The following is a 26075-nucleotide window of genomic DNA, read 5'->3' on the forward strand; positions in this document are numbered from 1 at the left end:
GCCTTGACACATTCTTTTTCCTATTTGGAACCAGTCTGTTGTTCATGTCCAGTTCTAATTGTTGCTTCCTGACCTGCATACAGATTTCTCAAGAGGCAGATCAGGTGGGATGGTATCCCCATCTCTCTCAGAATTTTCCACAGTTTACTGTGATCCACATAGTCAAAGGCTTGGCATAGTCAAAAAAGCAGAAATAGATGTTTTTCTGGAACTCTCTTGCTTTTTTGATGATCCAGCAGATATTGGCATTTTGATCTCTGGTTCCTCTGCCTTTTCTAAAACCAGCTTGAGCATCTGGAAGATCATGATTCATGTATTGCTGAAGCCAAGCTTGGAGAATTTTGAGCATTACTTTACTCGCATGTGAGATGAGTGCAATTGTGTGGTAGTTTGAGCATTCTTTGGCATTGCCTTTCTTTGGGATTGGAATGAAAATTGACCTTTACCAGTCCTATGGCCACTGCTGAATTTTCCAAATTTGCTGGCATATTGAGTGCAGCACTTTCACAGCATCATCTTTCAGGATTTGAAATAGCTCAACTGGAATTCCATCACCTCCACTAGCTTTGTTCGTAGTGATGCTTCCTAAAGCCCACTTGACCAGATTCCGGGATGTCTGGCCCTAGGTAAGTGATCACATCATCTTGATTATCTGGGTCTTGAAGATCTTTTTTGTATAGTTTTTCCGTGTATTCTTGCCACCTCTTCTTAATATTTTCAGCTTCTATTAGGTCCATACTATTTCTGTCCTTTATTGAGCCAGTCTTTACGTGGAATATTCCCTTGGTATCTCTAATTTTCTTGAAGAGATCTCTAGTCTTTCCCATCCTATTGTTTTCCTCTATTTCTTTGCACTAATCACTGAGGAAGGCTTTCTTATTTCTCCTTGCTATTCTTTGGAACTCTGCATTCAATTGGGTTTAGCTTAACTTTCTCCTTTGTTTTTTGATTCTCTTCTTTTCACAGGGATCAAGAACACCCCCAAGAAAAAGAAATGCAAAAAAGCAAAATGACTGTCTGAGGAGGTCTAGCCTGACCTGTGTTTTGGTTGCTTATTTGTTCACTTGATAAATGAACTGAACTTTTCATTTCTTGACATATGCTTTTCTAAATTTGTGTTACATGTCATAAAGCCAGTTGGAAAAAAAAGACAAACATTGGCCAGGGAGGAGAAGACTTAGAATTAAACACCAAGTAAGCACACTTTGTATTTAGAGATAAAAATGTTTACATTTAGAAGCAGTTATTAAAAATTAAAGGAAACTTGAAGGCAAAAATGTTAATACTAGTGAAGAAATAATAAAGAATAGTGAGCAAAACAAAAATATTTGAAAGTTTGAAAAACAAGATGAGAAACTGAATTAAGGCAGAAAAGTGCAGTGAGTGAACTGAGAGAAAGAAGGTGACTAGAAAGAAATAACTACATTAGGAGAAAAAAGAAAATTACTACAAAGGATATGAGAGATGGACCATAAAGAAGGTTGAGCACTGAAGAATTAAGTGATGCTTTCTGACTGTGGTGCTGGAGAAGACTCTTAAGAGTCCCTTGGACTGCAAGGAGATAGAACCAGTCAGACTAAAGGAAATCAACCCTGAATATTCATTGAAAGGGCTGATGCTGAAGCTGAAGCTTTATGTGAAGAGCCATCTCATTGGAAAAGACCCTGACACTGGGAAAGATTGAGGCAGGAGGAGAAGCGGGCAACAGAGGATGAGATGATTGGATAGTATTACCCACTCAACGGACATGAGTTTGAGCAAATTCTGGGAGATGGTGAAGGATAGGTAAGCCTGGAGTGCTGCAGTCCATGGGGTTGCAAAGAGTCAGACATGACTTAGGGGCTGAACAACCACAGCAACAGAGAATTGGTACATTTATACTTATAGTTCTGTCAGTTTTTGCTTCAAAATTATGGATTGGAAAGATACAAATTCATGAGGAAAGAAGTTTTCTCTTTTGGGTGGATAAAGTAATATAAACTGGTGAGTAAAATTAAGAAGATTACACATAGTACACATAGGTTAGTTATAATATTATTTGAACTTTCAGTATTAAAAAATCCAAATTTGAATCGATTCTTAAATAGAATTTTAAAGAACTACAAAATAAACAATTCATGTAAGTCAAATTGGTGAATTTCAATTATTTGATCAGGGAATTGATCGTATTTACTAATGCTTCCTAGAACCTGGTAATACTTTAAGGTCATTTCACTTTACAGACAGAAAGCATTGATTGTATTGAGTGACAGTGACAAGCATTCCTGCCATATAGATCTCATGCATGCCCTCATTACCTTCTGCGTAATGATTTCCTTACTTAATGATTTCCAAATTCTGCTCCTTCTGATCCATGTTTATTTTAAAAGACTCAAAACACTCCACCATATCTTATCTTGAGATAGTTTAGCACCTGCTTATATTCCTACCAAATTGTAGGACCTTCATGCACTCTTTTCTATATATCTCATTTTATGCAAATCACCTCATAAGAACTATTGTAGCTATGATTTATTGAGAGCTTTAAATTCCAGTATATTTTTTCATATATATTAAGGTAATCACATTGTTTTCTCTTTTTTTCTGATAAGGTGGTGAATTACCTACATATTTAGTTTTAAACCAAACTGTACATAATACACATTGCTATAGTCAGACAACTACTTTGAATAATTCCAGTCCTTTCAAATTTGTTTCAAATCCCTCTCTATATAAGCATTTTTTGGTCCTAGTTTTATGTAAACTTGAAAGACATATGTACTCCTCAGTTGTTGGGTATAAAGTTCTATTAATGTGTCAAATAGATCCATTTTAGTTGTGCAGATCAAATTTTATAAATATATATATTTTTTACTCTCAACTCTTCTTTCTTATTATTAATGCGGGGCCTGGAAATAGACTGAGATGTACTTATATCCAGACTTATGGGGACTACACTCAAAATGTATGCCTATACAGAAGTGATTAAGACCAGATTGATAAGTGCGCGTGCTCAGTTGCTCAGTTGTGTCCAACTGTTTCCATCCCATGGACTATAGATGGCCAGGGTCCTCTGTACATGGGATTATCCAGGCAAGAATACTGGAGTGGGTTGCTGTTTCCTTTGCCAGAGGATCTTCCCGACCCACAGACTGAACCCATGTCTCTTGTGTCTCCTGATTGGCAAGTGGGTTCTTTACCACTGCACTGGGAGAAACTAACATGGTGGCAACTGAGACCTTTAATGATCCTGCAAGTAGCTTTGTGGCCAGGATGACTCAAGTTGCCCAAGCTAAGAAGGCCAAGGGACATCTCTGGGAAAGAGGTGGCATAAACGTGGATGAGGCCATGCCCTTCATTCAAGGATACAGTAAATCCCAGTGCACGATAAAGCTGTGGATCTGTCCTCCTAGCAGTTTCAAATGGGTGTGAAGGCCTGGAAAGCGAACATGGATGGAACAAAGTAGCATAATCTGAAATCATTTAAGGCCCGTCCTTTCCAAGGAATCTGTGATTGGATTTTGCCCTTTTTATTGAGCTTCAAATACATGTCTTTTAATGGAGTAATTTCACTCACAGTTAATGCAATCATTGTTATATATAGATTTAAGCTTGTGATTATCTTTGGTTAGGAAACAAAAGAAGTTCACTTCACCTTTCCTATATTCTTTATTCCTTCCTTTCTGGCCTTCAACTTAAGGTTTATGTTCTTGTGAGGAGAGGAATGGATTAGCTAAATATACTATGGTGATCATTCCCTGATCTGCCCTCGTGGCTCAGTGGCAAAGAACCCACCTGGAATGTAGAAGACGTAGGTTTAATCCCTGGGTCAGGAAGATCCCCTGGAAAAGGAAATGGCAACCCACTCCAGTATTCTTGCCTGGAAAATCTCATGACAGAGGAGCCTGGCAGGCTACAATCCTCCGGGTTGCAAAATAGTCAGACATGACTTAGTAACTAAACAACAAATACAACAAATCATTTCCTGATACATACATGTATTGAATTACTATATTGTCCACCTTGAATTTATACAACTTTATATGTCAATTATGTCTCAGTACAGCTGGAAGAAAAATATATGTCTGTGCTTTTTCCTTGTTTTATTTTATTTTATTTTTTTTTTGGCTATATTTTTGTTAAGTATTTGCTTGGGTGGTTCCCATAGGGATGTAAATGAATAATTTTATCTCTTTGTAAACGGTACGGGAGGCTTGAAAGACTTTCTGGACACTTACTCTCCAACCTACAGAGTCACCACTAATGTGTACAAATCATACATGATAATGCTTGCAAGGTTCTTGTGTTTATAGAAAATTCTATTTAAATTCTATAAATAAAAATGTATGGGATCATGTGAGGTTTAGTTACCTATTAGCTAGTATTTAAAATAATGAGAAGACATGAGGGATTTATGCTTTTGTTGATTGTTTTCATTGTATATGAGTGCATAGTGTCTAAACATTATCACTTTCTGTCCAGGTCTAGAAAACATCTCTTCGGGTACTTTATTATCAAATTTCATGTCTATAAGAAAAAGAGATCAAGGCTGTTATTATTTACTATCCTATGATTTTTCAAATTATGCTTATTTTAAAACAATGCAGATTTTCTTATCCATGCAGTTTTCTAATTCCATTTATTTAAAGCAAGTTACATAATTACTTATGATGCTGAGTCATCCACTGTGCTACTTGTGTGGACTCTGGCTTCCAATTTAAATGTTGTTATTACTGAATTGTGTTAATGATAACCTCAAATGTATTTCTTTACAAGGTTATGCAAGAAAATGTAAAAGATACCTCTTTTCCTGGACATGTTCAATTGACTGTTTAGAATTTTATAGTCTAAAGGCAGAACTCTTCATCTTCCAATGGTGTCTTCTCCTGAACTCTTTAGGCCATATCTATCAGTCAACTTTTTCGCTGTTGCTCTTTCCTTCCACACACCTGTCACCAGCAAGAAAAATAGGTGAGGAAACTGTGGGCCGAGAAAAGAGGGCTGTCTTTTTCATGTCACTCATTCAGCATGGTTAAAAACTGATTTTTGACACGTGGCTCTAGATGTATCACCCTTAGAATGTGAGAAGCAAATAGTTCTGGGGAAAGGAAACTTTCTCATTTGTCATAAAGCATGCCAATGCATGTCAATTTTCTTAACTCAGAAAGTCCTAAGTAAGCATGGAGAATCATGAAAATATTCACATTATTTTCACACACTTTTCTCCTTATGTAAGTGAAATTGCTTGTATTAAACCTTTTTACCAAGTAATGTATATAATTTTATAACTTTTTCTTCCCTTTGTTTAGATCTTGATTTTTTTAATCTATTTTTATCTGATATTCATCTGTGTCTAATATCTTATTATACTCATTCTTTGAATTTTTAGTTTCAGTCACTGTATTATTTAGTTTGATAATAGCCATTTGCTCTAAAAATTATTATGAATTGCCTTGAATTTTTGAATATCACCATTTAATTATCTTAAAATATAATTTTCAGTTACTATAAAAAATCTTTGTCTAATAACAGCAGTATCTAGATATAATGTAGATCTATTTCTTTTTTAAAAGAATTCTTAGTACTCTGACATTTAATTCCCTTCTGTGAAAGTTTGTTATAATTGAATGTCAGATATCACACATAAAACATTATAAAAATTACTAGAAACTTTGAATAGTGTTGTGTTCTTCCCCAGTGAATTCACTGTTTGGGGCTTCTTTTGTTTCTTGTTTGTTTGTGTTTTAGACAACTAGTTTAAGAGTCATTGTCTTTATCCCATCAGAGGTCAAGATTATTGGAAGTTAGATTTAAACTCTTGAGAGGCTCATCAATTTTTGTCTCAGTTTTTCTCCTAAAATGTATTCCCTTGGGATTATAAGCTAAAGTGAAAGTGAAAGTTACTCAGTCATGTCTGACTCTTTGTGACCCCATGGACTCTATAGTCCATGGAATTTCCAGGAAAAAATACTGGAGTGGGTAGCTTTTTCCTTCTCCAAGGGATCTTCCCAACCTGAACCCAGATCTCTCATGTTGCCAGCAGATTCTTTACCAGTTGAGCCACAAAGGAAGCCCAAAGACTGACTTTTAAAAATCAGCTCATCTTTCCTTTGTAAATCTCTGACCTCTGATTTCTCACACTGCTCCCAAAGTTTCTGAGTCTAGAAGAAACATTGCCCACCTCCTCATCATAATTGACAGTTACCTCATGTGATTCAATGAGAGTCCACTGATTGGTGAGATAAATGGCTTGAAACAAGTAGTTCAGCCATTACCAGTACATCATAATTCATACTGCTCTGAAGTGAAGTGAAAATCACTCAGTACTGTCTGCCTTTTGCGACCCACCTGGGCTATAAAGTCCATGGAATTCTCCAGGCCAGAATACTGAAGTGGGAAGTCTTTCCCTTCTCCAGGGGATCTTCCCAACCCAGGGATCAAACCCAGATCTTCCGCATTTCAGGTGGATTCTTTACCAGCTGACCCAAAAGGGAAGCTCCAGAAATATGTTGGGAAGTTTTAAAATTAGCATTTTGATATAAGTAAAGTTTAATAAAGACCATCTCCAAGAAAAAGAAATGCAAAAAAGCAAAATGGCTGTTTGAGGAGGCCTTACAAATAGCTGTGAAAGGAAGAGAAGTGAAAAGCAAAGGAGAAAAGGAAAGATATACCCATTTGAATGTGGAGTTTCAAAAAATAGCAAGGAGAGATAAGTAAGCCTTCCTCAGTGACAGTACAAAGAAATAGAGGAAAACAATAGAATGGGAAAGACTAGAGATCTCTTCAAGAAAATTAGAGATACCAAGGGAACATTTCATGAAACTTGGGCTCAATAAAGGACAGAAATGGTATGGACCTAACAGAAGCAGAAGATATTAAGAAGAGGTGGCAACAATACATAGAAGAACTGTACAAAAAAGATCTTCATGACCCAGATAATCATGATGGTGTGATCACTCACCTAGAGCCAGACATCCTGGAATGTGAAGCCAAGTGGGCCTTAGGAAGCATCACTGCTAACAAAGCTAGTGGAGGTGATGGAATTCCAGTTGAGCTATTTCAAATCCTAAAAGATGATGCTGTGAAAGTGCTGCACTCAATATGCCAGCAAATTTGGAAAACTCAGAAGTGGCCACAGGAAAAGGTTAGTTTTCATTCCAATCCCAAAGAAAGGCAGTGCCAAAGAATGCTCAAACTACCGCACAATTACACTCATCTCACACCCTGGTAAAGTAATGCTCAAAATTCTCCAAGCCAGGCTTCAGCAATACATGAACCATGAACTTCCTGATGTTCAAGCTGGTTTTAGAAAAGGCAGAGGAACCAGAGATCAAATTGCCAACATCCGCTGGATCATCAAAAAGCAAGAGAGTACCAGAAAAACATCTATTTCTGCTTTATTGAATGCCAAAGTCTTTGACTGTGTGGATCACAATATACTGTGGAAAATACTGAAAAATGGGAATACCATCCCACCTGACCTGCCTCTTGAGAAATCTGTATGCAGGCCAGGAAGCAACACTTAGAACTGGACATGGAACAACAGACTGATTCCAAATAGGAAAATGAAAGGCTGTATACTGTCACCCTGCTTATTTAACTTATATGCAGAGTACATCATGAGAAACGCTGGGGTGAAAGAAGCACAAGCTGGAATCCAGAAGGCTGGGAGAAATATCAGTCACCTCAGATATGCAAATGACACCACCCTTATGGCAGAAAGTGAAGAACTAAAGAGACTCTTGATGAAAGGGAAAGAGGAGAGTGAAAAAGTTGGCTTAAAGCTCAACATTCAGAATACGAAGATCATGGCATCTGGTCCCATCACTTCATGGCAAATAGATGGGGAAACAGTGGAAACAGTGGCAGACTTTAGTTTTTTGGGCTCCAGAATCACTGCCGATTGTGACTGCAACCATGGAATTAAAAGCTATTAACTCCTTGGAAGGAATGTTATGACCAACCTAGACAGCATATTAAAAAGCAGAGACATTACTTTGCCAGCAAAGGTCCATCTAGTCAAGGCTATGGTTTTTCCAGTAGTCATGTATGGATGTGAGAGTTGGACCATAAAGAAAGCTAAGTGCTGAAGAATTGATGTGTTTGAACTGTGGTGTTGGAGGAGACTCTTGAGAGACACTTGGACTACCCTGAGATTCAACTAGCCCATCCTAAAGGAGATCAGTCCTGAGTGTTCATTGGAAGGACTGATGTTGAAGCTGAGGCTCCAATACTCTGGCCACCTGATGCGAAGAACTGACTTATTTGAAAAGACCCTGATGCTGGTAAAGATTGAACGTGGAATGAGAAGGGGACGACAGAGGATAAGGTGGTTGGATGGCATCACTGACCTGATGGACATGAGTTTGAGTAAACTTTGGGAGTTGGTGAGGGACAGGGAGGCCTGGAGTGCTGCAGTCCATCGGGTCACAAAGAGTTGGACATGACTGAGTGACTGAACTGAATAAAGAATAAAAGCAAATATTCAAGTGTAACTTAACTTCATATTCACTGGAAATGGATGACTCTTCACATCTGTTGTAGGCACTTTTAATAATATTCATAAAACTTTGTGATGCAGATTTTTTTTTATTTTATAGAGGAGATTAAGGCTCAGGAACATAGTTTCTTGCTTAGCATGACATACCTGGAAGATGCTGAAGCAACGATTTCAATTCATATTTAATATGTGCAGTATGTTCCCGAAATCCTAGTGTTCTTTCCATTCAATGATCCTGCTTCACTGAAACACATAGATTCACAACAGGTACATAATTAATCGCTCTTTGGGTTTTGAATAAGGTAATATATTTGTAATGAGGCACTATTTAGGACAGTATATCTTCAGATATGAAAATGACAATACACTTATGCAGAAAGAGAAGATGAACTAAAGAGCCTCTTGATGAAAGTGAAAGAGCTGGTTTAAACTCAACATGCAAAAAATGAAGTTTATGGCATCCATTTCCATCACTTCATGGCAAATAGTTGGCAATATAATGGATACAGTGAGAGACTTTTGGTGGGGGGAGCTCCAAAATCACTACAGGTGGTAACTGCAGCCATTGAATTAAAAGACACTTGCTCCTTGGAAGAAAAGCTATGATAAACCTAGACAGCATATTGAACTTCCCTGGTGATACAGATGGTAAAGAATCTGCCTGCAATGCAGGAGAGCAGAGTTCAATTCCTGGGTCGGGACCATCCCCTGGAGGAGCTCATGGCAACCCACTCCCGTATTCTTGCCTGGAGAATACCCATGAACAGAGCAGCCTGGCAGGCTACAATCCACTAGGTTTCAAAGAGTCGGAAATAACTGAATGACTAAGCAGAGGCAGCATATTAAAAAGTAGAGACATTACTTTGCTGCAAAGGCCCATATAGTCGAAGCTATGATTTTTCCAGTAGTCATGTATGGATGTGAGAGTTGAACCATAAAGAAAGCTGAGCACCAAAGAATTGATGCTTTTGAACTGTGGTGTTGGAGAAGACTCTTGAGAGTCCCTTGGACTGCAAAGGGATCAAACCAGTCAATCGTAGAGGATATCAGTCCTGAATATTCATTGGAAGGACTGATGTTGATGCTGAGGCTCCAATACTTTGGCCACCTGATGCAAAGAACTGACTCATTAGAAAAGACCCTGATGCTGGCAAAGATTGAAGGCAGGAGGAGAAGGGGATGATGGAGGATGAGATGGTTGGATGGCATCACCTACTTAATGGACATGAGCTTTAGCAAGCTCCGAGTGTTGATGATGGACAGGGAAGCCTGGCGTGCTGCAGTCCATGGGGCCACAAACAGTCAGACATGACTGAGTGACTGAACTGAACTGATAAATAAGAACGAAGAGCAAGTCAGTCTTTCCTCAATTATTCAAAGCTTTTAAGTGCATATAAATTAAGTTAGATTCTCCCCCTTACTCTTAAGTCATAATGAAATTCTTCTTCTACTTCTATATTTTCATATAGGTCATGTATTAAATGGTTTCTTTCCTATATGGCTCCTGATTCTATGAACATTGTGACTTGTGGGTCAACTTGAACTTATGTTTAAAACCAATCTCTTTTAAAGTCAGAAAAGAAGCTGTTGTCTCTGACTTTAGGAAGAAAGACAATGGATTTTCAAAACAAACTCTAAATTTATAGTGAAGAATTTTAATAAACTGAAATTGCTTAAAAGTATCAGTAATTTTGCAAATCAGGCAGGAAGTCATTCAAACTCCATCACATATGCCTCTGTATATCACTCTAGCGGAAGTGGAAAGTGCAAGTGCTCAGTTATGAATCTATAAATTTAATTTTAGAATTTGTATTTTTAAATCAGGCCATGATATGAAAGGAATTAACAAGGGCTATTATAACAGTAGTTATTTGTTCTGACTGTTAAGTTGTGATTTTGGCTAGATTTTTCTCTCAAAACTTAGTTTTAATTTTGTATAATTAAATTGTTTTATAAATCAGAAACACATATCAATTCCTTATACATCTGTGCAATGTTATCTCCTACTCTTTATCATTTTTGTTAAGCAGAAATTTATAGATATTTTATTTAATTTTAATATTTTAGTTATAAAAATCTCTTATTTTCCATTAAAGCCAAATGAGATGTAAATAAAAGAGAAATAAAGTTAGAAATATAGATTGAATGCAGAGTACAGAGGGCACTAAATATCTGGCTAAGGAATTCAAGCATTCCTAAATAGGTAACGGTGAGTCCATGAGCATAACTAAATACTAGAATAAGATAATCCAAAATGTTTTATAAATAACAATTTGGCTATAAAGCTTTATTGACTATGCCAAAGCCTTGGACTGTGTGAATCACAATAAACTGTGGAAAATTCTTAAAGAGATGGGAATACCAGACCACCTCACCTGCCTCCTGAGAAATCTATATGTAGGTCAAGAAGCAAGTTAGAATTGGACATGGAACAGCAGACTGGTTCCAAGTCGAGAAAGGAGTACATCAAGGCTGTATATTGTCATCCTGCTTATTTAACTTTTATGCAGAATACATCATGAGAAACGCTGGGCTGGATGATGCACAAGCTGGAATCAAGATTGCCAAGAGAAATTTCAATAACCTCAGATATGCAGATGATACCACCCTTTAGACAGGAAGCAAGGAAGAACTAAAGAGCCTCTTGATGAAAGTGAAAGAGGAGAGTGGAAAATGTTGGCTTAGAACTCAACATTCAGAAAACTGAGATCATGGCATCTGATCCCATCACTTCATGGCAAATAGACAGGGAATCAGTGGAAGCATTGGCAGACTTTAGTTTTTTAGGCTCCAAAAATCACTGCAGATGGTGACTGCAGCAATGAAATTAAAAGATGCTTCCTCCTTGGAAGAAAAGTTATGACCAACTTAGACAGCATATTAAAAAGGAGAGACATTACTTTGCCAACAAAGGTCCATCTAGTCAAAGTTATGGTTTTTCCAGTAGTCATGTATGGGTATGAGAGTTGGACTATAAGGAAAGCTGAGTGCCAAAGACCTGATGCTTTTGAACTGTGGTGTTGGAGAAGACTTTTGGGAGTCCCTTGTAGAGCAAAGAGATCCAACCAGTCCATCCTAAAGGAGACCAGACTTGAATATTAATTGGAAGGACTGATGTTGAAGCTGAAACTCCAATACTTCGGCCACCTGATGTGAAGAACTGACTCATTTGAAAAGACCCCTATGCTGGGAAAGATTGAAGGCAGGAGGAGGAGGGGATGACAGAGGATGAGATGCTTGGATGGCATCACTGACTCAATGGACATGAGTTTGAGTAAGCTCTAGAATTTGGTGATGGACAGGGAGGCCTGGCATGCTGTAGTCCATGGGTCATAAAGAATAGGACATAACTGAGCAACTGAGCGGATAATGTATTCATCCCACTGTGGTAGGCATAGTAGGCATGTAATCATTCCAGTAAGAAGAACTTTCAAAATTATGTAGGTGATAATTTGTAAGTCTTTATTACAGAAGTGATTGTAGTAAGAATATTAAGCAGATACTTTCGAGATATCCATAGGGCCAGAATTGACAAGATCAGGACATAATGCAATGGATTGTGAATGAAGTGGGAGATTGATCATTAGACCATTCTTTCTAACATCTAGGCAAGAGGATGGCAGGATGGCAATAACAGTTACAAATATAAAAATGTATATGCTTTCTAATTTAAACTTTAGATGTAGTGATTTAGAAATGATACGCAGATTTCATTCATCTGAATATAGGATGGAAGTTTTGGGGAGAGGTCAGAGCTAGAGTTTTATATTCACGTATTATTTACTAAATTTGGCTGATATCCATGAGCTTTAGTGATCTTTACAAATAAAAACTACTAACATTAAGTCAATGTTTTCCAGTGTTTCCTGATATAACTTTCTGGAGATCACCTAAAGGAAATATAATTCTAGAATATTTTATGTGGAAAAAGGTATGTGAGGGCATGGATTAGAAGAACTATAAAATCTCATTCTTTTCAACCTATGGGAATCTAAGCTTTTAAGAAAGACTGCTTCATGTGTAACAGTGGGCATCATTGTCCTTGTACAGCTGGAAGTTACCATTACCTCCAGAGCTTAGTCATGTTAGTCATAGATTCATCAAGATACTTTTTAGACTATTTTTGGCTTAATAAGTGACTTTTAACTCTGCAATTCAGCATCAGCCACCTGAATTGAGGTGCCTCTGCTAGTTCAATCATGCCTAGCTGAGCTCATTGACTTTGAAAGTTTGTAGATAAAATTCTCTGAGTCTCCTGGTATTCTGTATACTTCCAGAGTAAGGATGTTTTAAAACTACCTCCCTAAGTACATTGCATTTCTACTCACTTTTATTCTTCATCTTTTTGCTCTCCTTAAAGCTATAACAGGAATAGTTTTAATCTAAATTATTCTTTTTTTTTCAAACAAAGCAAGAAATATTATCAAAACATCATGTATTATAAAAATATTCTTAATATTATCCATCCAGCAAGATGGTGGAATAAAATGTCACAGAGCTTGTTTCCACACAGACATACCAAGTTAACAGCAACATATGGTCAAAAAAAAAAACCCAAAAAACCTTTATGAGAAGTCCAGAACCAGTCAGTAAATTGCAGTACAGCAAAGTAAGCTCAAAGTCAAAAACAACCCCCTTGAAACTGGTAATAAAATTTTTCTTTTTACCCACATCAGCCCCTCTTCTAGGCTGGCACAGTTTACCACTGGGAGTAAAACCCAAACTAGCAGCTTCCTTCTTGAGAGGAAAAAAGAGTGAAATGTATGTCCAACATTCTGACTTTGGGATATACAGTCTGAGTGATTAACCTCTGTCTTATCTGATTTGAACTGCTGACTGGGTACCTGCATTCCTTGCACTGCTAGGGAGCATAGAGAACAAAAAAGAGCTCAGCGGCTTGTTGGTAGCACCAGAGTATCTTGTTGTTGTTGTTATTGATGTTCACTCACTCAGTCGTACCTGACTTTGTGTGGCCCCATGGACTGCAGCACGCCAGGCTTCCCTGTCAATCACCATCTCTCAGAGTTTACTCAAACTCATGTCCATTGAGTCAGTAATGTCATCCAACTACCTCATCGCCTGTCATCCACTTCTGCCTTCAACATTCCCCAGCATCAGGGTCTTTTCCAATGAGTAGGCTGTTTGCATCAGGTAGCCAGAGTGTTGGAGCTTTAGTTTTAGCATCAGTCCTTCCAATGAATTTTCAGGGTTGATTTCCTTTAGCATCTACTGGTTTGATCTCTTTGCTGTCCAAGGCATTCTCAAAAGTCTTCTGTAGCACCGCAGTTTGAAAGCATCAATCCTTTGGCTCTTAGCCTTCTTTATGATCCAACTCTCATAAGAGAATCTTCTGGACCACAAACAGACATCATCAGGAGCAAGAAACTACAGTTGCCCCTTGAACAACCTGAGTTTGAGCAACACAAGTCCACTTATACATGGGTTTTCTTCAGCAAACACATGCAGTGCTATGACTGGTGACTCCATGGATTCAAAACAGCAGATGCAAAGGGCCGACTACAGGGTATGAGCATCTGCAAATGTTGGTAACCTTGGGAGATCCCGAAACCAATCCTCTGCTTATACTGAGGAATGACAGTTGACTGTACATGTTTCTGAAAAAGAAACTGGCAAACCTCTCCAGCTGGAAAATTGTATGCTTAAGCCCAGAAAGACACTTTCCCATAAAGAGGTCTGATTGGTGATCTATAGGTGAACTGATTGGTGAAAGTCTTCCCCTGTATACAGCTAGTCCTTAAAGACTGGAAGAGGACAAGAGCTTATTTAAAGAAATTATAGGCAGAAGCTTCTTAACTCTGAAGGAGTGAATGGACATTCAAATTTAAGAAACTGAAAACATTCCAACTGGGTTGAACCTATAAAGACCCATATGGAGACACATTATCATGAAACCATCAAAAATCAAAGACAAAAGAGAATCTTGAAAATTTCAAGAGGAAGAAGATTTGTCATGTTCGATGGAGCCCTCAAAAATCATCATTTGATTTCTCAGGAGAAACATTATACAAAGAAAGGGCAATATAGAATAAATGGATAAACTTATAAATACATACATCACATCAGTACTGAACCATGAAGAAATGTCTAAAAATTTGGACATATCTATAAAAAAAATCTGGACAGACCTATAATAAGGAGATTGAATCAATGAAAATATTTTTTTTCCTAAGAAAAGCCAAGGAATAGACGGTTTCCTTGGAAATTCTGCTGCTGCTGCTGCTAAGTCGCTTCAGTCCTGTCCGACCCTGTGCGACCCCATAGACGGCAGCCCACCAGGCTCCCCCGTCCCTGGGATTCTCCAGGCAAGAATACTGGAGTCGGTTGCCCTAAACATTTAATGAAGAATGATACCAATCTTTTTCGATCTCTTCCAAAGTTTTGAAGAGAATACTTAATAAGCTATTCTAGAAGGACAAGATCATTCCAATACAAAAATAAGATGACCTTACTGCAAGAAAGGAAAATTACAGATTAATATCTGCAATGATATTAAGATAGAAATCCTTAAAAAATGCAAAAAACTGAATTCAACAACACAGTACAAAGATATCATTATAACCAAGTGAGGTATATTCCTGGAATACATATGAAAATCAGCTAATGTAATACACCACTTTAAAACTGTGAATAACAAAAACCACATGATCACATTTCAATCAATTCACAAAAAGCATTTGGCACAATTAAAGACAGTTTTATGATAAAAAATAAAAACACCGAATATACTAAGATTAGAAGAGAATCACCTCAGTAAAGTACAAGTAAAAATAAGTTTTATGTAATAAAGTCATAATAAAATAATACATGAAAAGTCCACAGCAAATATCACACTCAGTGGTGAAAAGCTGTGAGACTTTTTTCTAAGATCAGTAACAAGGCAACAAGTATACCCACACCTATCACTTGTATTCAGTGTGATACTGGAAGTCCTAGCCAGAGCAACCAAATCAGAAAAAGAAGCAAACAAAAAATTCCAAGTAAGAAAAAAAATAAAATAAAATAAGCAAAATTATCTCTCTGTTCACATATGCCATTGTCATATACGTTAAAAAAAAACCTAAATATTTCACAAAAGATTAGAACTAGTAAGCATATTTAGCAATATACAAAACTCAATTTTGATTCTATCATTAATAATATCTACTTTCTGAATTTAGCAATCATTAATGGCTCAGATACTTTATCTATTTTAATTTCATTCTAAAATATAATGAGCACATATATATGAGCAGCTTGGTTACAGATATATAATAATATGCTTTATATATACATATATATATTTACTTACATACTTTTTCTTTGAGGCAGCTGAAGTAGATTTTTAATTTATTTAAGTTTTATCTAATATAATTTAGATTTTAAAAATTTAATGCATATTCTTTTGTTTTCTTTTCAAGTATTTTTTCATTTTGCAATTTAACTTAGTTACTGCAAATTGTCCTTATGGCATTGTTCATTTTAAATCCCTGTCTGCAGACCGTTTCTCATACAAGGCATTCTTCTTAAAATTATCTACTCCCCTTTTCAATAGGTTTCTTCCAGAGCCTTCAAAATAGTTCAACTATGATTCTCTGTGAAATCTTAATCACCAGGCTGATATAATTGGTTCTCATTTGATCTCTTAGCATAATTCATCACACAAAGAAAATAACCAAAACCAATTTGAATTTCAATTAATGATTTTCATTTATATGAATAAATTTGCCAGTTTTATGTTTACTGAAAATTCGACACATGCTTACCTCTTACACAAAAGATAATTTTGTCCCTAATTACAAGTGAGATTTATTTAAGGATAAGTAAATCAAATATTTATGAATATGAGTTTTTATCAACAAACTTTGGCTTCATTTATTATTATACATATGACTTGAGAATCTATTATGATTCTGAAAGGCCTGAAGTGTTAGTCTCTCAGTCATGTCCAACTCTTTGTGACTCCATGCCTGTAACCCGCCAGATTCCTCTGTCCATGAATTCTCCAGGCAAGAATATTGGAGTGGGTTGCCATTCCATTCTCCTGGGGATCTTATGGACCCAGGTACCAAACCCGGGTCTCCTGCATTGCAGGCAGACTCTTTACCAACTGATCCACCAAGGAAGTCCTGAAAGCTCTGTGCAGAGATTAAAAGTGTTTGTTCTTTTTCAAACGTTTTGGAGTCAGATCAGTCTTAATCTGGTTTTGGAGTCAAGTTGGTCTTCTTGGTATGATTTGGAGGAAATTGCTTAAACCTCTGTGATTCAAAATCTGTAATAGAATAATTACTGCTAAAAGGCACCTTTTTTTTTTTTTTAAGATTCCCTTTCTTTAACATCCTTTAGTATCTGAGTTCCTTCAGCTCAGATTATGAAGCACTTACTATATGGTTGAGATGAACAAATGGGTAATTAAATTATTAATGTTCATGTGGAAGAAGAATATAATTCTTGGGGCTGATACTATCAAGGAAGAATTCCTAAAATGGATAAAAATTGATCTTTACACTGAAGAGCATGTAGGACAAAAGAAAAGGAAAGAATATCAGAGTTCTGATTATAAGCCAAAAGATTTTTTTGATAGTAGCCACATGAAAACATTTTCTGAATGTCAAAGCCTATAAAATATTTATTAATAAAAGCGTTTGCAACAAATTTTCCTGAACATCTCAAAACTGTGCACTATTTATATTTGCCTACTCTAATGAATAGAAGTACTTCACATTTCTGAACAGCTTGCTTGCAATGATGGAATTTAAAATAGTTGAAAGTTAATTGCTTAAAATACTCTTTGCTTCTTCTCTTGCCCTTTACTTTTCTTTCTCTTTTTCAGTCAGTTGCACACATACAGTAAATCCGTTTGATAGGTTCTTGTGCCCTCTTGTGGCAAATCCATTTTGCAGCATAAATTCTGCCCAATCAGGCAGGAGTGGTCAAAGTGATGATCAGCCCCTCCCGCGTCTCTCTGGAGATGCTCTCCTGGACTCCAAACACAGAATTAAGCAACAACATATTGGAAACAATGATGGCATCTTAAGTACCTTGGTGAAACAGAGGAGTTCCATTGTATCTATACTTTTTAAAAAAGCATTGTTTTCAGAAGCAGTATGACCTTGAGTTAGCCACTAAATTGCACTGAGCTTCATTGCCCTCATTTTTAAAATGGAGATATTTCTATGCTGAAATAATCTCACAGAATAAATTAATATATAAGTGTTTCATTACCTAAATGAACAGAAAGAAAGGATTCATATCATAATTGCATTTTTATGGGGCTTCCCTGGTGGCTCAGATGGTAAAGAATCTGCCTGCAATGCAGGAGACCAGGATTCAATCCCTGGGTGGGGAAGATCCCCTGGAGGAGGAAATGACAACCCACTCCAGTATTCTTGCCTGTGGAATTCCATGGACAGAGGAGCCTGGTGGGCTACAGTCCATGGGTTCGCAAAGAGTTGGACATGACTGAGTCACTAACAGACACAGATAGTTCAAATAAAATGTATTTAAATGATTTATTCAGTAGGTTAACTTTTTATTTGACTAAAAATCTTGATGACTAGGTCAGGCCTGCTGTGAAAAATATTAAATTTAGGAAAATAAACAACTATGGTCTGTATAAAATTATTATCAACCTAATTACTCACCATATATATGCCAAATACAAATATATTTTTATTTCAAAGAAGACAGAGTCATTGGCAAAAAGATCAGGTCAGTTATTAGATATGCATTTGTTCATTCAATCATCAGATAGTTTAAAATAATCTACATTATGCCAGATATTAGCTTAAGACTGGGAAAAATGTGGTGGTTTCCTACATAAAACTCATGTTCCAGGAAATAAATACACACTAAATAATCATATCCTAAATGTAAAAATAGAACTGTGATGATGCCAGAAAATGAAATATGTAGACATTAGGATGTTTAATATGGGAAATTATATTAGCTAGGAAAATATTAAGAAAGTGATGTCTGGGATGAATCTAAAGGAGTAACAAGCATTATAGGGGCAGAGGGTGATCTGGGAGAAAGAAATATTACAAACAAAAGCAGTGTCTGGAAGGCTGAAAAAGATATTGGAAAAATGAAAATGTCAGAAAGCAAGAGAAAATATGGTTTTCTCAAAGACAAGAAAACTCAGTGGGTATTTTAAGCATTGTAACCATCTGAACAACATCCATTCTTTACTTTTGGAGTTGCCCTTTTAAAACTTCAGATGTAGAGTTTCCCCCTCCCCTGGAATTTTGTAACAAAAATAACTTTTAAAAGTAGAAAGAAAAAAGAGGTCACTCAAAATCAGACAGTCCACTCCAACATGAGCAAAAGGAGATTACCTATAAAATCTCTTTGGTATTTAACGATTGAAAAAATTTTATTAATTGATAAATTTAGATAATTTTTATAATAGTTGCATACTCTATAAAATATCAATATCTGTATGCATGTGATTTTTGTGTGCTTCTTATTCTGGGTCCTTCTTTTACCTAATTACTCTTTTGTGTAGGAAACTTGACATAGCTCCCAGTGACCCTTCATTCTTAGTGGACCTGCCCCTGATTATTTCCTTCCTCTTATGGCTGAGTTGGATCTAGTTGGTGGGATGATTTTAATAAACAGAATTCAGCAAAAAGGGTGGAATGACTCTTTGTGTTTAGGCTACCAAAGACAGTGCTTTCATCTTGCAAGCATTCGCTTCTCACACAGTGGCTCTGACAGAGAGAGTAACTGAGGGCAAAGGACTCAGGGCAGACTCACAGCCCTGAAGGAACAGCCTGTAAACAGCCACTGAGTGAGTCTGGATGCAGATTCTGCCCCAGTTGATCCTTCCCCAATTGAAAGGGTGATTTGTCCTCAATCAGCATCTTGATGAAAGCCTTGTGAGTGAGGTGCCCATCCATCCTGGTTTGCCTGGAAACCAGGGTTTCCTTGGGATGTAGGATTTCTGGTTTTAAGACCAGGAAGGTCCTGGGCAAAATGGGATGACTTGATCATCTTACGAGTAAGAGACTCTGAGCCAGAAGATCCACAGAAATTGAGATGGTAAATGTGGCTGGTTTTAGGGTAGTAAACTTGGGGGTGATTTGCTATGCAGCAGTAGAAAACGAGTACACCAATATCCAAGATTCATCTCCGGTATCACTTCTCAAAGAAAATCTCTGAGTCTCAGCTATGCACCCAGGGACCCCTTCCTCAAATCCTCTACAGTGTTCTGTACTTTTCTCTATGAGAGCATCTGAAACACTATCTTGTCTTAGTCCACTTGGTTTTTCTTTTATTTCCAATAGACCGCAGACACTCTGCTTGCACAAACCATGTTTATTCTGCAAGGAAATCTTAGTAATGTTACAGAACAGATACCACAGACTGGAAAAAAGTGATGTATATGTGTGACCTGCCTGGCTCTTCTATATGCTGGAAAAGACGACATTGCTTGAGGGTACAAGTAAGACAGAAGTTTGGAAAACTGCTTAATTCAGTGAAATTTTCATCTTCTATGAGTTAGCACTAGATTTTTTGGGTATTTTTTCATGTTATGAAAAATATTTTGCTTATTCCTCTTTTGTAAAGCCAAAGCTATTTTCACAAGTCTAAAACCCTTATGATATGATTAAGAAGTAAAAGGATTTTGATTCTGTGACCAAGATATTTTAGAATAAATTAAAATATATTGAAGTAACAAGAAATATAATAGTTCTAATTGCATTCACTAAAAATAATGTAAAACACTTCTTATTTCACTAAGAAGTATGGATAGTAGTCTTTTTATAATGGTGATTTAGTAAAGAAAACAGTTACGACAAAATGGCAAAACTTTGTAAAAAAATCAAGTTTATGATTAATGAATAGACATTCTCAGTTCAGTCGCTCAGTCATATCTGACTCTTTGAGACTCCATGAACTGCATCACGCCAGGCCTCCCTGTCCATCACCAATTCCCGTAGTTTACCCAAACTTATGTCCATTCAGTCGGTGATGCCATCCAACCGTCTCATCCTCTGTTGTTCCCTTCTCCTCCTGCCCTCAGTCTTTCCCAGCATCCGGGTCTTTTCCAATGAGTCAGCTCTTCGCATCAGGTGGCCAAAGTATTGGAGTTTCAGCTTCAACATCAGTCCTTCCAATGACATTCTAGACATCAGAAAAAAAGAATTCATAACAGGCAGTATTAAATTCTATTAATTAACTAAACCACAGAGCTATATGACTATAACTCAGTTCAGTCTCTGTGCACCACTTTTCTTTAGTATATTCCATGGCTGTAGTTGGAGCTCCAGGCAACCTTCAAATGTGAGCAGTTAGGTATGTCCTAGCACAAGACTGAAGAGCGTGACTACAGAACGCACTAATGTCATAGTTCTACAAATCCAAAATGCATCTTAATTTTTTGATCTTTCTAAAGATATTTTTACATCATATGAGCCAATTATTATAGTCTTTTTAAATGTAATCTAGTAATTTTTATTTCTACAGTGCATGTTCTCCAATTTGGAATCAAGTATTTATCAACCAAGTTTGTTAATATAAGACTGCTGCTGCTGCTGCTGCTGCTGATGATGATGCTGCTGCTGCTGCTGCTGCTGCTGCTGCTGCTGCTAAGTCGCTTCAGTCGTGTCCGACTCTGTGCCACCCCATAGATGGCAGCCCATCAGGCTCCCTGTCCTTGGGATTCTCCAGGCCAAGAATACTGGAGTGAGTTGCCATTTCCTTCTCCAATGCATGAAAGTGAAAAGTGAAAGTGAAGTTGCTAAGTCTTGCCTGACTCTTAGTGACCCCATGGACTGCAGCTCACCAGGCTCCTCCATCCATGGGATTTTCCAGGCAAGAGTACTGGAGTGGGTTGCCATTGCCTTCTCCTACTCACCCACAAATTTAATCACCACTCTGATTGTCAGACTTTATTTATTCATTGGGAACTATCTTCTACTCTTTTTGGAGTGAGAAGGTAAAAGAGGAAACATTTTCCCTTTAATTACTAAAAATCAGAATGCAAATGAAAGCTTTGCTAAAATGACAATGCCATGAGTGTTGGAGGAAAGAGTAATCACACAGGAATACAGCAAATGAGGACAAAGGAAATACAAATTCTCATCTCAGAAGATTTATAGGAAGCAGAGACTACATAAAGTGAGATGCTAGATTCAATTATTTGTTTATAAGTGAATATTCCAAAACATTTGAGCTCTCTAGAACATAAAGAACACCAACACTTACTGCTTTTTAAGCGCCAAATATTTATGTTTATCATTTTCAATGTTCATATTACAATTTATTTGCAACCTATCATTGAAAATAGGAGTTTGGTTAACAGTGAAACTATTTTTATTTGATATTTGATAGATGTTACAAGTGATGTGCAAAATAAGGATTTGCTTTATTGTTTGTAAAACATTAGTATCTCTAGCTCTAATTTGAAAGATAGCATCATGCTTCTGAAACTTCATCTGTTATTCCAGCCTCTTTCACTTTTTTATAGAATTTGCAGTCCTTACCTCATACAATCTATGAAGAATTCTAAAGGATTATCAATAAAGCAAGCTGTGAAATTTCTCATTTCTGAAAAGGCTATGTGCAATCTTGCTTATAGATTTACTCTTGCTTCAGAGAGAGCTATTTGTTTCAAAGTGAACTATATTTTAGTACACAAGTCAGAACATATGTTTTCTAAGGTATCTTTTATTTAATTAGCAGTTAATCATCAAAATAACATGCAAGTGAGAATACACTGTATTTAGGAAGCTAGACAATTTCTCAAACAGGTTTATATATTCCAAGGCTCATGGCCCACTATTAGAAAAGAAATTATATCTGGGATGTTTCAGACATATCTAAATTGTACATGTTCAATCCAAAGCTAATTAGACAGAATTAGATCTTACTTATTTTTAGTTTCCCTTCTATGTCTTATATTTAATGAAGTTTTTACCATATATTCTTGAATTGAATCAATTAAACCATGTAGAAAGTATTGCCAAAAACAAGAGTTAATTTTATATTTATACTTTTATTAAAAGAATGCTAGTTTTTATGCAACTAAAGAAAATTCTAAATATTAAAAATAGTTATCAACCCAAGAGATTGGGTGCATGCTGAGAAAATCAAGGAATTTGAAACTGACACACATGTTTGAAACATTCACATATTATCATTAGCTCATATTACTAATGAGATAAATAAATATCATTCTGGAAAGAAAAGGTAATTTGTAGCAATAGGAAAAGGTGTCATGCCACTTCTCAACATGTACCCATGATAGTGCTGACCTGTTAAGTTTGTTTAACTTCTTAAATTCCATGTCAAGAAATATATGTCCTTACTCCTCTCACAAAATACACAAATTCTGCCCGTAGCCCAAGATCTAGTTTAACTGATGCTGTGAAGGTGCTGCACTCAATATGCCAGCAAATTTGGAAAACTCAGCAGTGGCCACAGGACTGGAAAAGTCAGTTGTCATTCCAATCCCAAAGAAAAGCAATGCCAAAGAATGCTCAAACTACTGCACAGTTGCACTCATCCCACATGCTAGTAAAGTAATGCTCAAAATTATCCAAGCCAGGCTTCAGCAATACGTGAACCGTGAACCTCCAGATGTTCAAGCTAGTTATAGAAAAGGCAGAGGAATCAGAGATCAAATTGCCAACATCCGCTGGATCATCAAAAAAGTAATAGAGTCCCAGAGAAACATCTACTTATGCTTTATTGACTATGCCAAAGCCTTTTACTGTGTGGATCACAATAAACTATGGAAAATTCTGAGAGAGATAGGAATACCAGACCACCTGACCTGCCTCTTGAGAAACCTATATGCAGGTCAGGAAGCAACAGTTAGAACTGGACATGAAACAGACTGGTTCCAAATAGGAAAAAGAGTACGTCAAGGCTGCGTATTTTCACCCTGCTTATTTAACATATGCAGAGTACATCATGAGAAACTCTGAGGTGCAAGAAGCACAAGCTGGAATCAAGATTGCTGGGAGAAATATCAATCACCTCAGATATGAAGATGACACCACCCTTATGGCAGAAAGTGAAGCAGAACTAAAAAGCCTCTTGATGAAAGTGAAAGAGGAGAGCGAAAAAGTTGGCTTAAAGCTCAACATTCAAAAAACTAAGATCATGGCATCTGGTCCCATCACTTCATGGCAAATGGATGGGGAAACAGTGGAAACAGTGGCAGACTTTATTTTTTGGGGGCTCCAAAATCACTGCAGATGTTAATTGCAGCCATGAAATTAAAAGACAGTTACTCCTTGGAAGGAAAGTTATGACCAACTTAGACAGCATATTAAAAAGCAGCAGCATTGCTTTGTCAACAAAGGTCCATCTAGTCAAGGCTATGGTTTTTCCTGTGGTCATGTATGGATGTGAGAGTTGGACTATAAAGAAAGCTGAATGCCAAAGAATTGATGCTTTTGACCTCTGGTGTTGTAGAAGACTCTTGAGAGTCCCTTGGACTGCAAGGAGATCCAACCAGTCCATCCTAAAGGAGATCAGTCCTGGGTGTTCATTGGTAGGACTGATGTTGAAACTGAAACTCCAATACTTTGGCCACCTGATGCAAAGAGCTGACTCATTGGAAAAGACCCTGATGCTGGGAAAGATTGAGGGCAGGAGGAGAAGGGGACAACAGAGGATGAAATGGTTGGATGGCATCACTGACTCAATGGAAATGGGTTTGGGTAGACTCCAGGAGTTGGTGATTGACAGGGAGGCCTGGCGTGCTGTGGTTTATGTGGTCACAGAGTCGGACATGACTGAGCTACTGAATTGAACTGAACTGTATTCTGGATGTTTAGGGCACTTACCCTGTTATTTCTTACTCTACATTTCAGTTACCTATTAAGAACAGTAATGTTCCAATTTTGGTGTGAATAAAATCACCTTTGCAGTTTGTGTATTCTTGGTCTGTAGACCTAGAAAATTTTAATTTAGCAAATCTAAGATATTAAGCAGAAGTCGCTACATCTAAGAAGACCATGTGACCATTATATCAAGTTTAGCTTGATTTCATGAAAATATTATTTTCCCCATTTTAAACACACTCTCAGGGATTTATTTTCCAGCCCCAGGCCAAAGATGTCATGTCTTTCCTTTAATTTTTTTTTTTTTTTTTTTAACATCTGGGACTGTTGCCTGGCAATCTTAGAAGCACTCCAAAATGGTAGTCTATAGTTATTTTATTTCAATCATCATTTTTACACTATGCAAACTCTTTGCTATGTATATCATAAGCATTCTGTTTCATGACCGTAATCATCTCATTGAATTAAATTTAATTTTGTAATTATGTGGATTAAAATCTTATAATAAGTCTCTAAGTCTTTATTCCCACATTCATTTGTTCTTGACTTTCATTTGTATATTATTTAATAGGATTATGTTTTCAAGTCAATATTTCGGCAAAGCTACTTGTATAGTAAAACTCTTGAGACCTGATACATCTAATGATGTCTTTTTTCTTATCTTTACTCATTAAAATGTAATGGAATATAGAAATTTAAAGTATCATATATTATTCCCTTCACAATATTCTGGATATTTATTTTCTCTGATAGTGTCTTATTAATTATGAGTAATCCAGAGGCCAGTTATTGTTCTCCTTTTAAATAAACTGCAGTATTTCCTGGAGTAAAAAATTTTGCACTTTTTTTTGTTTTACTATGAAGTACAATTGACTGTATCACTATATATTAATATATTTACATATATATAGTTGTGATGGTTAATTTCATTTTCTTGGAAAGCAATGAGATTCCCTATCTGTATATTTATGTCTTCATTTCAGTAACACTTTCTTTCATATTTGATAGTATCTTAATGTATCATCTGATATATTTTCTTGAATTGACACTAATCAAAAATGTTTAGGTATTCTACTATCTTCCATTTCTCTCGTTCTTCCTCTAGACACTTCAGTCACCATATGCATTTCCTTTGTAACTGGTATGGTTTTCACAAGACTCTCTCATAACTTATTTCTTTACATTTTTCACAGCATCACTCTGATTAGGATAATCAGAGTTCAGCAGTAATATTAAATTTTAACTTAATTTATATGCTTAGCTCTACCATCTCCCTTTTTTCTTCTGACATTATGTTGTTTCTTTTATTCATTCTTAATCAAATATTTTATTGTGTCCATCTCTTAAATTTTCCTGGAATGGAGAAGAAGTTATCTTTTAAATAATTTCTGTATGATCTAAGATAGATATAATTCTTCAGTGAATTTCTCAATATTTGGAATGTTGTGCTTTGAGTATTTAAAAAAAAATAAATCACTCATTAATCCATGTGTTTTTTTAGTTTGTGAGAGAATGCTTACACGCATTTGTGTGTCCCTGAGGTTTGTACTTTTTAAGTCTGTTTTAAATGGTTATATTCTGTATACCTTTGGTTTTCTATTTGACAAAATAATACATATATGGTGGGATATCCATGATTTTGAAAAACAAAAGACTTTTTGTGGTGATAAGACTATATAAAACCTTGTTTCTATCAGTATGCCAATAAAAAGTGGCAAAGGTCAATTATATAATTTCTGGTTTAAAAAATTGTTTTCAAGTACATAGTCAATTTACAAAGCTGTGTTTAATTTCTACTG

The sequence above is a fragment of the Capra hircus genome, chromosome 11 (assembly GCF_001704415.2).
Source record: "Capra hircus breed San Clemente chromosome 11, ASM170441v1, whole genome shotgun sequence".
Classification (NCBI taxonomy): domain Eukaryota; kingdom Metazoa; phylum Chordata; class Mammalia; order Artiodactyla; family Bovidae; genus Capra; species Capra hircus.